The sequence below is a fragment of the Bombina bombina genome, chromosome 2 (genome assembly GCF_027579735.1).
Source record: "Bombina bombina isolate aBomBom1 chromosome 2, aBomBom1.pri, whole genome shotgun sequence".
Lineage (NCBI taxonomy): Eukaryota > Metazoa > Chordata > Amphibia > Anura > Bombinatoridae > Bombina > Bombina bombina.
The window spans coordinates 929,127,855-929,144,113 of record NC_069500.1 but is presented as its reverse complement, the minus strand read 5'-3'; the positions used below and the strand labels follow the sequence as shown (position 1 = coordinate 929,144,113).

At 34.1% G+C, this 16,259-nt stretch overlaps 1 long non-coding RNA gene across 1 annotated transcript; it reads right to left on the bottom strand.

Annotated features, from left to right (window-relative positions):
• Positions 1-1,133: 1,133 nt before the first annotated feature.
• LOC128648113 (uncharacterized) lies at positions 1,134-11,982 on the bottom strand. The gene is made up of 5 exons (XR_008400513.1): positions 11,875-11,982; positions 3,472-3,658; positions 2,741-2,810; positions 2,421-2,450; positions 1,134-1,609 (listed from the first exon to the last, which is right to left on the bottom strand). It is a non-coding gene; the product is annotated as an uncharacterized LOC128648113 (long non-coding RNA).
• Positions 11,983-16,259: the final 4,277 nt, after the last annotated feature.

Sequence of the window (16,259 nt, the reverse complement as noted above, 5' to 3'; positions counted from 1 at the left end):
GATTTATGTCTCATTTTTTTTACATCACAGAAACCTGCCATTTTAACAGGGGTGTGTAGACTTTATATATCCACTGTATATGCAGCCACCAATCAACAGCTACAACCTAGGTTATTTGCTGCTCCTGAGCTTTCCTAGATAAACCTTTCAGCAAAGGAAAACAAGGAAGCAAATTAAACAATAGAAGTAAATTGGAAAGTTGTTAAAAAATTATACTTTCTACCAGAGTCATGAAAGAAAAAATATTTGGCTTTCATGTCCTTTTTAATTTTGCTGTTAAATATCCTAAAAATGATAAAAGTTTGAAGTGTTGTGACTACATAATAAGACTAGGCTACAAAGCAAGTATTTTTTCCCACACTCCCTAGCTAGTACAAGCCATCCAGGAAAAGCTGCAAGCGATATGCGCGATTCATAGGAATATAAGGCTTGCGCTTGCAGCCCCGGCTCTTGGGAATTAAAGCCTATAGTTAATTGTGTGGGTCTAATGGAGAGCAAAGTGCGGTATAGGGCATTATCTGTATAATAATGATCCCAGCATAACACTCTGTGGTCCCTGCAGGGCGTGTACATTCCTAGGTGTACTGACCTAGCTATCCTACCCTGGGGCTGTGCTGAACTATGGTTCAGAGATCATATTTGCACAAGTTCACTTCCTTACAGACTAATTACAAATAAAACTTTTTGCTGCTGATATTCTGTGTGTGCGGTCTATGGGGAATAAATGCAGAGAATCTGATATGTACTTAGAGCCATCCTAGAGATCGTAGCCATCTATAAATATTATTTATTATATGGGGTGGTAAACTGCCCTACTCCGTATAATAGGGCACTTTAAATCATAGCCCCCCCAATAATGGAAATATAGAGTTCTCTAGTTATTGAGCAATGCAGCACTGGTGAAGACACCTAGATTTATTTTCGAAATGTTATAAGTTGTAGAGATGTCATTCCATGTAAACTTCAATTAAATCAAGCTTTGTCTTCTTGTGTTTTAACCTATGTTAATCCGTTTACCCTTGCTATATACCGTATATATGGAGGTAGATAAGTAAATGAAGTACTACAAATCTATGAAAAGGTTTAATAATGTAAAAAAAAAAAAAAAAAAGAAAAAAAAAAGTACAAACTAGTTTAAAATGTTCAAGTTTTATTTTTTAATTGCAAAATACTTCACGATAAGAAAAAAAAACCCTCCAAACTGAAGATTTTTATTACGGTGGTAAACTTCTATTATACTTTATTTCTGAAGCACCAACATATTCTGCAGCGCTGCCCATGGGTACAATTCACGTAAATAAAACTATATAAAAAAACTATATAAAAAAGGTGCCGCACAACAGAAGTCCTGCAGTCTAGCATGGGAAGAGGTGATAGTTGAAGATGCAAGTAGCAGGTCATTGTTGGATCTTAGTGGGCGGGCTGGAGGATAGGTATAGTGGGGAGCAGTGTTTGAGAGAGCTTTGTATGTAAGGGTGAGAATTTTTAATTTAATTCTGCTGTGAATGGGGAGCAAATTAAAGGGACTCGCAGAGAGGTGCAGCATATTATACATGTTCAACATGACTACAGAGCAGTACATTTCTTCTTTTAAGAGATGATACAAAATCTGAAAGAAAAATAAAAAAAAAAGTCATGTTTTAGCTACTGCAGGATATTCTTAAAATTAGCAGACTATGACTACATGTCTCAAACTATGAAGTAGCATTTTATATTAATCCTTTTAACTGTAGTTTTGAAAAGTAAAACTGTATACAAGTTTAAAACATTCTATTTTTGATTAATAGAAAAATTGTGAACTACACAAGAGAAAAATAAACTTGCAAATGTGCCCAAATATATAATCTGCAACTTAAAGGGACAGTCTAGACCAGAATTTTTATTGTTTTAAAAGATAGATAATCCCTTTATTACCCATTCCCCAGTTTTGCATAATGAACAGTTATAATAATATACTTTTAACTTCCGATTATGTTGTATCTAAGCCTCTGCAAACTGCCCCTTTATTTATGTTCTTTTGACAGACTTGCAGTTTAGCCAATCAGTGCCTGCTCCCAGATAAAACTGTGCTCGTGCACGTGAAGTTATCTATATGAAATACGTGAACTAACCCTCTAGTGGTGAAAAACTTAATATTCATTCTGAAAAGAGGTGGCCTTCAAGGTCTAAGAAATTAGCATATGAACCTCCTAGGTTAAGCTTTCAACTAAGAATACCAAGAGAACAAAGCAAAATTGGTGATAAAAGTAAATTGGAAAATTGTTTAAAATTACATGCTCTATCTGAATCATGAAAGTTTATTTTGGCCTAGACTGTCCCTTTAAAAACTGATTAAAAAAAAAAAAAATACTTTCAGCATTTCTATTAAAAAAAAAAAAAGTTATTGCAAATCATGTAAAACTACTGCATTGTATATTTACCTGTGGATTCTCTTGAAAGTTAAAATATCACTAGAATACAACAAATAGAAGATGGTTAAAATATAGAAACGCAACAAACATGTTTCAAATGTTATACTTTTTGTCCTCATCCATAAAAATGTTAATCACAGAATATCATTATGTGAACAGCAGTAAGAAGTTTTAATCATGGGACAAAGATTTAATGGGCCAATACAGATTTTAGTACGGCCAGTCATTTCTCAGCAGTCAAATTAATATATTTTAATTGTGGTTTATCCACTCGTTTACTCCATTTTCCTTGTAGAGTTGCCACTAACACACATAAAAGTTCCACTTACCATTAAGATGTAGGAAGGTGATATTTATACATATGGCAACGTCAGATCTACATTACGCATCCAGTTTAATCTAAAAAAAAGTTAAAAAATGATAAAGATCAGGAATTACCAGTTACCAAGAATCTGGAAAATACATATATTTAAAAAAAAAAAAAAAAAAAAAAAAAAAAAAAAAAAAAAAAAGCTTATTGTGAGAATATTTTTACTTGTATATGAGCCTCTAACAAAGTTACAGCCTTGTCAAAGCTTGGCTTTATGAGCATTGGAGCACTAGGAGTATGTGCAAATGGAAGTTGCAGGTGCATGAAAAACTACACTAAATCTTAAATTGTATTAAAAAGTGGCACCAAAACCCAGTGTTAACTTTTCTAGAAAGACAAGCTAATAGTAAATCTGAAATGCATTTCTATTCATCTCAAATGAATGTCTGAAACGGTTATATTTTAAGCTGCAACTTAACCAAATCTGCGCAGTAAACTCAACACTGGGGACATCCACAAACTTATGATGTAGTTTACATGAAAACAGAGTGCAACTTACATGTCATTTACGTCCTCAGCCAAAAAGAAAGTACTAATCACAAAATATCATTATGTGAACAGCAGTGAAAGGGCTCATCATTGGACGACTCAACTATGACTGTCTTAAGCTTATTGCATCAATACATTTAGATTTTGAAGAAATTACACCTTACTGTTTATCAGAGCAAGATTATTTTCAAAATGTCTTACCTTGCTGTTCAGATAATTGAGGCATCTTTTGGGGTTATAAAGCAACCAAGAGAAAAAATAAAAAAATACATGATAAACTGTTTCTTTTCAGGTTGGAAATTCAAAATCCACATCCTTCCAGGGATAATTTTGAAGAGAATCCATTTTTAAAAGTAATTGACAAGTGTAGTGGGGCACCTTTCATGTTCTGTAATGTAAAGCAAAACATTAATGAAAAAAAAGTTCAATTTTGTTTGCAAATTTTTTTTTTATTCAATTGTCAAGATGAATCTATAATTAGATTCAATACCAGAGCCTCATAATTAAACAAGTTATATTCATTGCTATCATTATGTGAACAGCAGCAAAGTTTTAATCATTGGCTGTGGTTTTTATATACACATAAAAAAGTTACACATGTATATGTAGACAAATATCTAGACAAATTGGCTACATCAGGAAAAGGTTAATGTTTTGTTCTTTGTCTCCTTTGTCAAAAAAGTATACTTATGTGCAGCCACCAATCAGCAGCTTCTGAGGCTACCTAAGCCTCTTGCCATTTGCTTTCAGCTATCCCCCAGCTCCTTCAACAAATGGATACTAAGAACGAAGCAATAAAACAGAACAAACTTTCTCTCACTGGATCTGAACCATGAGGGGGGGGGGGAGGGAATAAAAAGTGTTTCATGTCCTTTTAACCCCTTAATGACCACAGCACTTTTTACATTTTTGCGGTGTTTGTGTTTAGCTGTAATTTTCCTCTTACTCATTTACTGTACCCACATATATTATATACCGTTTTTCTCGCCATTAAATGGACTTTCCAAAGATACCATTATTTTCATCATATCTTATAATTTACTTTAAAAAAAATTATAAAATATGAGAAAAAAATGGAAAAAAACACACTTTTTCTAACTTTGACCCCCAAAATCTGTTATACATCTGCAACCACCAAAAAACACCCATGCTAAATAGTTTCTAAATTTTGTCCTGAGTTTAGAAATACCCAATGTTTACATGTTCTTTGCTTTTTTTGTAAGTTATAGGGCCATAAATACAAGTAGCACTTTGCGATTTCCAAACCATTTTTTTTTCAAGATTAGCGCTAGTTACATTAGAACACTAATATCTTTCAGGAATCCCTGAATATCTATTGACATGTATATATATTTTTTTAGTAAACATCCCAAAGTATTGATCTAGGCCAATTTTGGTATATTTCATGCCACCATTTCACCGCCAAATGCGATCAAATACAAAAAATCGTTCACTTTTTCACAAATTTTTTCACAAACTTTTGGTTTCTCACTGAAATTATTTACAAACAGCTTGTGCAATTATGGCATAAATGATTGTAAATTTTTCTTTGGGATCCCCTTTGTTCAGAAATAGCAGACATATATGGCTTTGGTGTTGCTTTTTGGTAATTAGAAGGATGCTAAATGCCACTGTGCACCACACGTGTATTATGCCCAGCAGTAAAGGGGTTAATTAGGGAGCATGTAGGGAGCTTTTTGGGGTAATTTTAGCTTTAGTGTAGTGTAGTAGACAACCCCAAGTAATGATCTAGGCCCATTTTGGTATATTTCATGCCACCATTTCACCGCCAATTGCGATCAAATTAAAAAAAAAGTTAAATTTTTCACAATTTTAGGTTTCTCACTGAAATCATTTACAAACAGCTTGTGCAATTATGGCACAAATTGTTGTAAATGCTTCTCTGGGATCCCCTTTGTTCAGAAATAGCAGACATATATGGCTTTGGCGTTGCTTTTTGGTACTTAGAAGGCCGCTAAATGCCGCTGCGCATCACACGTGTATTATAGCTAGCAGTGAAGGGGTTAATTAGGAAGTTTGTAGGGAGCTTGCAGGGTTAATTTTAGCTTTAGTGTAGAGATCAGCCTCCCACCCGACACATCAGACCCCCTGATCCCTCCCAAACAGCTCCCTTCCCTCCCCCACCCCACAATTGTCCCCGCCATCTTAAGTACTGGCAGCAACTCTGCCAGTACTAAAATAAAATATATATTTAGGCTTTTTGGGGGTTTTTTTAAGCATATTTACATATGCTGCTGTGTAGGAGCCCCCCTTAGCCCCCAACCTGGCTGATCCCCCACCAAACAGTTGTCTAACCCTCCCCCTCTGCCTTAATGGCCGCCATCTTGGGTACTGGCAGCTGTCTGCCAGTACCCAGTTTATAAAAAAAAAAAAACAGTTGCTTTTTTATTTTTTCCCCATTTTCTGTAGTGTAGCTCCCCTACCCACCAAAGAACAAACCCCCACCCCCTCCTAGATACCTTTGACTGTTTTTTTTTTAAAAAATAAAAAGCTTTACACAAACTTTTAGAACAGTCTTTTCTGTAGTGTAGCGGTTCCCACCCGCTCCCGCCCCGTGCCCGCCCGACGTGCGCGCGCCCCCAATCCCGCCCCCCTCTACATTACCCGGCCCATCGATGGCCGCCCACCCGCCTCCCAAGTCAGCTCCCACCCACCAACGTTACCGGCCACCGATGTCCGGTGCAGAGAGGGCCACAGAGTGGCTCTCTCTGCACCGGATGGCCATTTAAGGTTATTGCAGGATGCCTCCATATCGAGGCATCACTGCAATAACCGGAAAGCAGCTGGAAGCGAGCAGGATCGCTTCCAGCTGCTTTCCACACCGAGGACGTGCAGGGTACGTTCTCAGGCATTAACTGCCTTTTTTCTGAGGACGTACCCTGCACGTCCTCGGTCGTTAAGGGGTTAACTACACTTTTAAATTAATTTTCTTGGTATAGAATTTGTTTTGCTGCTTCATAAACCCTCTCACCAACAGTTGGCAGATGACAATGACCCCGGGTTGATTGATAGTGTGAGGGTAGGAGGGGCATAAGTGGTAAATATGTGGAACAAATGCACCCCACAATTTGAGAGGGGAGGAGAGAGGAGGAGATATTAAAGTGAAAGTAAAGTCAAACAGACAGTTCGCTACCACTTAAAAGTATATTAAAAATAAAGTATAGTTTCATTCATCATTTTTTTAGAAACATTTTTCACATTTGTAATATACTTATTTATTGTGCCGTCGTCTACCCTCGCTCCTCCACCCGCATAAAAATTTTTTTTCGTTCAATCGTGACGTTATCATCCGTATCTAACGGATTGGGTCCCCCACTGGCGTCTCTTTCGGAATTGAAGACACCCACTTCCTCTATTGCGCATGCGTTAGAGATAAACCTCTATGCCACAAGATTTGCGCGTTCACATCTACCGCATGCGCACTGTGAGCCATAGTTCAATATTGATCGTCAACTGAATCAAAGCTTCTATTTCTGACATTCCGTAATTCTATATTCATAATAATTTATGTATATATACTAACGAGCACAAAATAAGTATTATCATACTTTAATAAGCAACAATAATGTTTATAAAAGAATTTGATATTAATCGCAATTAATTTAATAGAATACTAACTTTTAAATAAGATGTATTATTTCAAATACATGATAGATTAGCGCAAGTGTCATTTATGAGTTCATTCTTTGTAAATATAATTCATTTAATATCTTCATTTATATCAATCTCTATATATATACACGTTTAAATTACTTATATCATTTTTTTTTCTTCCTATAATATATAATCCTAAAGATATGAAAATAAATTTGATAAAAATTTTAAAATTTCATTCAGAACTGTTCATAATCTCTAAAGGAAATAAAAATCAATTGATTTATCTCTTAAAACTAAGAATTGCATACGCAAAGTTTCCTTTTTTTATTGTAACATAATTTAGTCTTTTTATATTAGCAATTAATTGATATTTTCTGAAAAGAAAGGTATGTAGAACATAACATAGATTTAAATAAATAATAAATATGTTACCGAAATGAAATGCTGAAAATAAAAGTATTTCTATATTATATTCAACTCATCCTAAAAAGCAATAAAGATTTTGGAATTTTTCTTTTGTTCATATCTTTATATAACTTATCTCTTGTTAAAACTATAAAAAGAAAATCATGAATACAAATTACATTATTTTACATCCATACTAACGAAGTTTTCAACATTGAATGCTGCTAATAACAGTTATTCTATATTATAGTCTAGTCACTCAAAAAATAACTATTTCTACAATCTTTTCTGTCTGAGCGAGAGATTCTTTATTACTTGCTCTGAACAATGAATTAAATGTTTCTCATAACAAGGAACAAATAATCTCTTGCTAAGAATGAAACGATTTTACAAATATTAATTTATTTTTTACTTGACTATAATGTCTTTTAGTAACAGCATTTCATTTTGCAAACATTGTTAGTATCGATGCAAAACAATATAATTTATCTGCATCCTGATTTGTTAAAGAAACTTTTAATCATTTGCTGATTATAATGAAATAAAATTGCAAGCTTAGAAATAAAAGTTCTCAAAATATATAGTTCATTTTTGGTTGACTTGACTATAATATATAATTCCATTTCTTTTCTGATTTCGATTTTTAAAACTGTTATTACTAATGCAAAGCAATGTTTTTTTCTCTGCATCCTTTTAATGAATACAGATTGCTTTGCTAAGAAAGAAAAGCATTTAAAACAATTTTTTCGTTTGAGATTGACCTGAATAATGTAGATTTACTTTTATTATGCACATTATTATTTATGCTAAGCAATCTGCTTTATCAGCATCCTTTGCTTCTAAGAAATTTTAATTTCATTCATGAAAAACAAAGGATGCAGATAAATCACATTACTTTCTATCAATACTAACGAACATTTCAAAATGAAAAGCTCATAAGAACAGCATATTAGTCTACTCCAGAAAAAAACAATAAATCTTTTTTAAATTCTTTTCTTAGCTAAAAAAAATCTTTATTACTTGCTCTAAGCAATGAATTACCAGTTTCTGATAACAAGGAACAAACTCAAACTCTTGAGAAGAAAGAAATGAGTTTACAAAGATTTATAGTATTTTTCTTGAGTAGACTAATATAGAATGGCTTTTATTAGCGTTAGATTTTGCAAACATTGTTATTGATGCAAAGCAATTTGCTCTATCGGCATTCTTGGCTTGTAATACATTTTAAATTCATGGCTGAATAACAAAGGATGCAGATAAATCACATTCCTTTTTCTCAATCCTAACGAAGTGTTCAAAATGAAATGCTGATAAGAACAGCACTTCCATAGTATTCTACTCAAGCAAAAATCAATAAATCTTTTTTATAATCTTATCTTTATTAGCAAGACTTTCTTTATTAGTTGCTCTAAGCAATAATTACCAGTTTCTGATAACAAGGAACAAACAATTGCTGTGTAAGAAAGAAATGAGTTTACAAATATATATTTTGTTTTTTCTTGAGTAGACTAATATAGAATGCCTTTTCTTATCAGAGTTACATTTTGCAAACATTGTTAGTATTGATGCAAAGCATTTTGTTTTATATGCATCCTTTGCTTGTAAGAAAATTTTAAACTTCATTGCTAAAAATCAAAGGGTGCAGATAAATCACTTTCCTTTTTATCAATACTAACGAATATTTCAAAATGAAATGCTGATAAGAACAGCTATTTGTTATTATTCTACTCAAGAAAAAAGCAATAACTCTTTTTTAAAAAGTTTTAATTCTTAGCAAAACATTGTTTATTACTTGCTCTAAGCAATGAATTTACTTTTTATGATAACAATGAACAATCTCTTTCTAAGAAATAAACGATTTCACAAAGATTTATATTTTTTTGCCTTGACTATAGACTATAATATAGAATGCCTTTGATTATCAGCTTTTTATTTTGCAAACATCATTAGTCTTGAAGCAAAGCAATGTTATTAATCTGCATCCTGTTTTTTTCTATAAAATATTAATTATTGCTGATATCAAGTAAACCAAATTGCAAGCTAATAAAACAAAGTTTAGATTTATTTTATCCATTGTAAAGAAATAGCCTTTTTCTTGCGCTCCCCTCTTCTTCTTATATATTATTAATATAATTGATATAATGGTTTTCATTTATTACTTTTACCAAATCTAATTTATTCATAGTTTGATCATATATACAGTGTGTTATAATAGCTACATGGATCCGCTATAGAATGTTCATTATTTCACAATTGCATTGCCACCATCAGTGATATTGTTCTGTTTCTCTGTGTCTATAAATGTATCAGTGTTTTTATTATTCATATATTCTCAGTTTAGCTACACACATGTATCCATGCTTTAAAATGTAATCGATATTAATTGTATATAATAAAGTTTATATTTATTTTATACATTTTAAAGAAATAGCCTTTTTCTTGCGCTCCCCTCTTCTTCTTATATATTAGTCTTGTAATTTATAATAAAATGAAAATAAATAACAAATAGTTTTAAAATACATGTACAGCCTTGTGCAAACACCAAGATAAAAATATATACAATGCCAATAGATTTATTAATAGATTTCAATCTTTAAAAAATAATAATAAAAAAGGCAAATAAAGAGGTTGTTATCAAATTCCTTATTGATATCAAATTATAATGAATAATATTGGATATATATATTACATATTATTTATACTTAATCAGTTTCTAGTATATTGCTTAACAATAATAATCAAATTTGCTCGTTGTGGTCTATAGGGGATTCTATGAAAGACGCTATGCTTCTCAGTCCGATATTACAGAACAGAGTGCACTGCTGAATGGCTAAAGTGATTCATTGATATAATGCATCGGAGTGTAGATGGTAGAATTGCGCATGCGCATAGTTCTACAGATCGAGAACGTGCACGCTTAGTTACGCTAACAGCGGTTAGGAGCGCATAACTCATTTACAGAGACAAAGCCGGAAGAATGCGAGGGGGAGGAGGAAGCTGCGAAAAAAGGGTCTGAATAAAGATAAGATTTATTTGAAAGCAATGGTATTATGAAAAAACAAAGTTAGCGACTAGGATGTTGGTCACATTATATGTTAAAAAATGCATTGAACTAAGAAAAACTTTACTTTCACTTTAAAATCTTTTAGTCGGAATCATGTTTTCTGCTTTCTCAAAGCCTTGCAGCCTCGAAGATCTTAATCTCATTTCAAGTGTTACTAAAATTCAAAATTAAGCTAGCTCTCATGATTAAAACAGAATGCATTTTTTTCTTTGATTATCCATTTGCCTTCCATTATAAATATTTTTTTAAACTAAAGCACTCTTTATAGGGCACCATCTACTGCTGAGCATTTGCAAGAGTTCACGGTATTTACAAACTGAATAAAATGAAGGAAACTGACATTTGAAAATTTAAAGGGAAAGTCAACTCAAATTTTTTTTTTATTGTTACAAAAATAATCTATTAACCATTCCATTTTGCACAGAAAGCATGGTTATATTCATATAAGTTTTACCTCAGTGATTACCATGTATCTAAGCATCTTCTGACAGCCCCCTGATTACATGACTAAATTTATTATCGATTGACTTGCATTTAATCAAATTAGTGCCGTTAGAATCCACTGGCAACAGCACAATATTATCTATATGGATCACATGAACTAGCTTCCCCTGTTGTGAAAAGCATGTGATCACGGGGCCGTCTTTAGGGACTTAGAAAGAGACAGAAATTTAGAGGTTTAAAGGTTATCAGGTATTTGTAGAGCGCCAACAGGTTCCGCAGTGCTAAAGGTTATAAAGTATGTTAATATAACCATGTTAAAGCCAGCCAAAATTAGAACCCAAATGGATGCATTTCAGTTTAGAATAGAAGCATTTTTGTAATGTAAAAAAATGTTTCTAATAAAATACTATAGCCGTTTCAAAAGCTATTTAACTATGCACCGTGCCACCAGCATTTTAAAAAAGCACTTGCGCTGAGATTAAAGGTACTTTTATCAACTGGTAACTCAATTTATTGCCAACATGATATAAACCCCACTGGCACTCAGAGCAGTCACAGTATTTAAAATGCTGGTGCACTGCAGAGAAAAATGTTGTTATAACTTTTACATCAATATTGCAAATATGTTTCTATTTAAAGATAAAATTCATCTACCTGCATTTACATTTTGACCAGAAAGTCCCTTTAAGTTTTGTCTCCTGTGTTATTAATCACGCATTTGTTGATAATGCATTACTTCTAAATTTGGTGGCACTTTATGGGACAGTGCGATGAGGCGTACTTCATGTACTACACACAGGTTCCACTAAAGATAAATTGCTATATCGCATACCATTCAGAAAAATACCGATCACTTTGAAATGTTCTTATTTACACATAACGCTGTAATCTGTAAAACACGATATTTTAAAATCCGAGGACATTATTTAAAATGTCATAATCCGCTGCTATCTGTTTATTTCATTACATCCCAAACTAATCCTAACCGAGAGTATGGAATTTAAATAAATTCACATTAAAAATAAAATTAACAAAATGATAAACTGGGGTAAAATGAAACTGTTCCTCATTACCTGCATTATACGCGGTGCTCTTTTCATGTGCGCCTACTCCCAGTAAAGCTGCAACACAAATGGAAGAAATCTTTCTCACCACGAGGCAATACCAGCTGAGAAACCTTCTGATTGGTGATAAATTGAGTGTCATATTTCGCCCAGCAAAGGAAGCTGACAACAGAGGAAGTTCACGGCTGCCATCTTTAATCCTGGCAACTTGCTGTTCTTAAAGTGCGTGTTTTTCTATCAAGATTTATCATTTTAATGCTACATATTTAAACAAGTGAATCATAATATAATTATCTTTCATCTTAGTTTTAAACCTATGATACAACCACAACAAAAAGTTGTCCAGAGCTGCCTAGTCAAACACACTATTTGAGATTTGCTCTCCAGGTGAACTAGTAGGTTTTGTGGGCCATAAAACAGTAATAGGAACAGGTTGTGAAGGCAGTGGGCAGGGCTGAGCTGCTGTGACATATAACCATTATTGGTGCCAATCGTGGGGGCAGGGTATGTCCTGCGGCTAGGTGGAACTTGGGTAGTCAAAGGGATATGAAACCCATTTTTTCTTTCATGATTCAGCTAGCCACCAATCAGGAAGTGCTACACAGAGCGCTGAATAAAAAATGGACCGGCTCCTAGGCTTTACAATCCTGCTTTTTCAAATAAAAATACAAAAAGAACAAAGAAAAAATGATAATAGGTGTAAACTAGAAAGGTGCTTAAAATTGCATTCTCTATCTGAATAATCAAAGAAAAAAATTGTGTTTCATATCCCTTTAAAATTGGAATCTGCGAATGGGGAAAAGGCGAGGTGACCTCCCAATCCATAATAATCCTGCAGTATTCAAGATAGCTGGAAGGTCTGCAATGCGTTTGGAGAAGGGGACACTGAAATGTGCCTACATTAAAATGAGGCAAATACTGTAAAGGTAGGCTTACCAGAAGTCCAGGTTTGACTGGGATTGTCCCTGTTTGGAGGTGCTGTCCCAGTGTCCCACCCAGTTGTTCATTCTGTCCCAGTAGGGTTGCCAACTCCAGGTTTCAAATCATGTGTCCGGGTTTCAGGCCGCCTGAAACCCAGACATATTATTCAAAATGACCTGACTGTGAATCTGTGGCTCTCCAGCATAGTTGGATGCTGATACTTTGTTACATATACAGCCCTGCTTAGTTTAACGTTCGTGCCCTTCAATGTTCACATTAAGTAATAAAGACTGAGTGAGCAGCATAGGGTTTTTTAATTATGCTTGAGGTTTGGCATTATTTAGAATCTGAGATTTAGATGAATGATTTATTTGCTTATGTTGTGTATGGGTTGCCATGACAACATAATGGTGCCTTTTTCACTAGGGGGTGGTGTTATGGTTTATTTAAACTGTGTGATTCACTTGTTGTTTGACTGAGGAAGGGTGGAGTATCCACAAAACATTATGCACATAAAAGCTACTACTTTAAAAGGACCAGTAGTCGCCACGCCCCCTTGACCACACCCTGACCACACCCCACTGGCACCGCACCGCGCCAGGTGGTCCCAGTTTCACCTCTAAAAATTATGGTAAGCCTATGTAAAGGCAGAATATCTTAAAATTCAGAAAAAAAGGTAATCAAACATCAACATATAATTAAAATAAGTAAAAGGAAAATCACACTATAAAATTAAAAATCCAATTTTTAAAATCTCTTAAGATGTTATCACCTGCAAGATGTTATTTTGTGTCTTGTAAGTACAAGGTGTTTATTGCTCCTTTAAAAGAAAATGTTAATTTAGAACAATTTCCCACCAATGACCAAGTATAAATAAAAAAAGTGGGGAACCTATTTCTATAACAATTTCCCACCAATGACCAAGTATAAATAAAAAAAGTGGGGAACCTATTTCTATTACAGTAAATATAATTTTGTAGATTCACTATCTGTGACATCATCACATATGAACATTAATGTACATTATTAAATAGTTTTTAAAGTATGCAGGTTTTCCACCACAAAACACTTATGTTAATTGAATGTAATATCCAAAAAATATGAAATATTGTATTATTACATCTAATCTGTCAACTGCATTAGATTTGCAGATGCCATATTACACACCTCCTAATATTTCCAAGGGGCTTTCTGGGACAGGGTGGTGTGGGGAATAGTAGGCACTTCCCCACCAGTGTTTGGTGGGGAAGGCAATACAGTAGGGGGTGGGGCAGCTGATGTGTTGTCGGTTAGATGGGCATCTCATGGGTGGGATTGGGCGGTGTCAGGGTGTGCCATGGCAGAGCCTGGGAATTCCCTGGAAACCATGAAATTTGCTCTGACATTGGAAGCTGCGGTAGAGACAACAGACAGACCTCCCACCCATGACAATCTCACAAGATACTGGACAGTTGGGAGGTATGTTATCATCAATATATATTATATTATTTATGTGCCTATTAACATTTGGACAAATGTTGTAACTAACTCTTCCATTTTGGATTTAATATAGCTGTGTGCTTGCAAGAGAGTGACAGACTTTCTATGTGTTGTGTTAATAATTTTGATTTGCAATTTTCCCAATCGGCTTTGCAACCAGGCCTGGCTGAGGTTATTTGCCTGAGTCCTTGAGAGCTGTGCAGCTGTCTGTGAGTGCTGGTGAGCACTCAGGGCTGTGCGTTTTACAGGGTCATAGGATGTGTACCCAGTCCGGTTTGAGAGTGAAGTCCACTTCTGTGTTTATATATATACTATATATATATATATATATATATATATATATATATATATATATATATATATATATATATATATATATACTCATATGAGCAACAAAGACCTCAGGAAAATTATACCACTGTATAGGAGGCAAAAACACAGCACTGCCCCAGGTAAATCAGTTCACTTGGCAAGAGTTGGTATTACACACTTTCTGAGTCTGTTCTCCATATGACTCTATGGATCAATAAACTTTGTGCACTTATTTTCTAAGCTTGGAATCATTTACAATTGACATATCTAATATTTAATGCGGTTTGTTAAGTATTAAGACCAAGGCCTAGTTTCCATTACTATTATAAAAAGGTTGTATCTCCATTAAAGGGACAATAATAAAAACTTTGAGATGGTAATATAAAATGATAAATCTTATATATATATATATATATATATATATATATATATATATATATATATATATATATATATATATATAAACTTTGCAATATACTATCATTTTCATTTAATTCCATCTTGAAATTGTGAGCTTTTTATTTCCTGCAGAACACTGTTACACTGTTATATTACACACATCCATTGGCTGTACACTCTAGTGACCTATTTATAACTGTCCCTAATTGGCCACAGCAGAGAAAGTAACCTAAGTTACAACATGGCAGCTCCCATTGTGTTATAGACACTATGGGCCCATTTATCAAGCTCTGGATGGAGCTTGAGGGTCTGTGTTTCTAAAGACCGCTGCTCCATAACCTGTCCGCCTGCTCCATAATACCCGACCCAAGTACTCTGTTAACCCACACCTACCCGTCATGATAGCACATCATTCCCACTATTACTAAAATCACATCTCAGATGCCCAATCCAGCAGTTGCTGTAAATGTCAGATTGAAAAAGAATTGAAGCTGAGGAGCTAAATCAAGCGCCATGCACTACAAGACTGCAGACGGCTGCAGGAACAACAAATCCTTTTTTTTTTTTCCAATTATTTATATCCAGCAATATATACCATTGTACAATTCTTTACCTTACCGCACTGCGCATTGCGGTATACATATTGCTGGGTTTTTTCCAACTTATACATTACGAACCAGTGAAACCAAAAACAAAAAGCAAAGAAAAAAAAGGAAAAAATTTAACTGGGAATGGTTCACTCCCCCGCCCATCGGACCCCCCTCATGCCTCTATATGTCCAGAAATTCATTCTCAGCGATGGCTAGCTCTAGGTATAAGGTACCCTTAAAGGGTGCAATAAGTTGTTTTTGAGTTTCTATAGGGTATGCTAGAATATTATTCTTCCATTTAAGGAAGAAACGCTTAATTTGTGATTCTGAATTAATAGAAGTGTCCATTTGTTCCATAATTATCAAGTTTTGTAATTTCTGTTTGAATTCTACCATGTTGGGCACCTTATTGGATTTCCAGTATTTCAAAATCAATAATCTACATACCATTATTACAGCGTTAAGCTGACGGATGTTTCGATATTGGATTTCATTTTGATTATCTATAAAAAAAAAAACATGGTTCTCTATTATTTTAAATCGGTCGTTATTTACTTTATTTAGCCAATAATTTACCTTATGCCAGAGTTTCTTTATTTTGTGGACACTCCAGAAGCAATGACGTAGATCTGCCTTTCTAAGTTTACATTTGTAGCAATATGCACCTGCCTCATCCCAATAGGCTTGTATCTT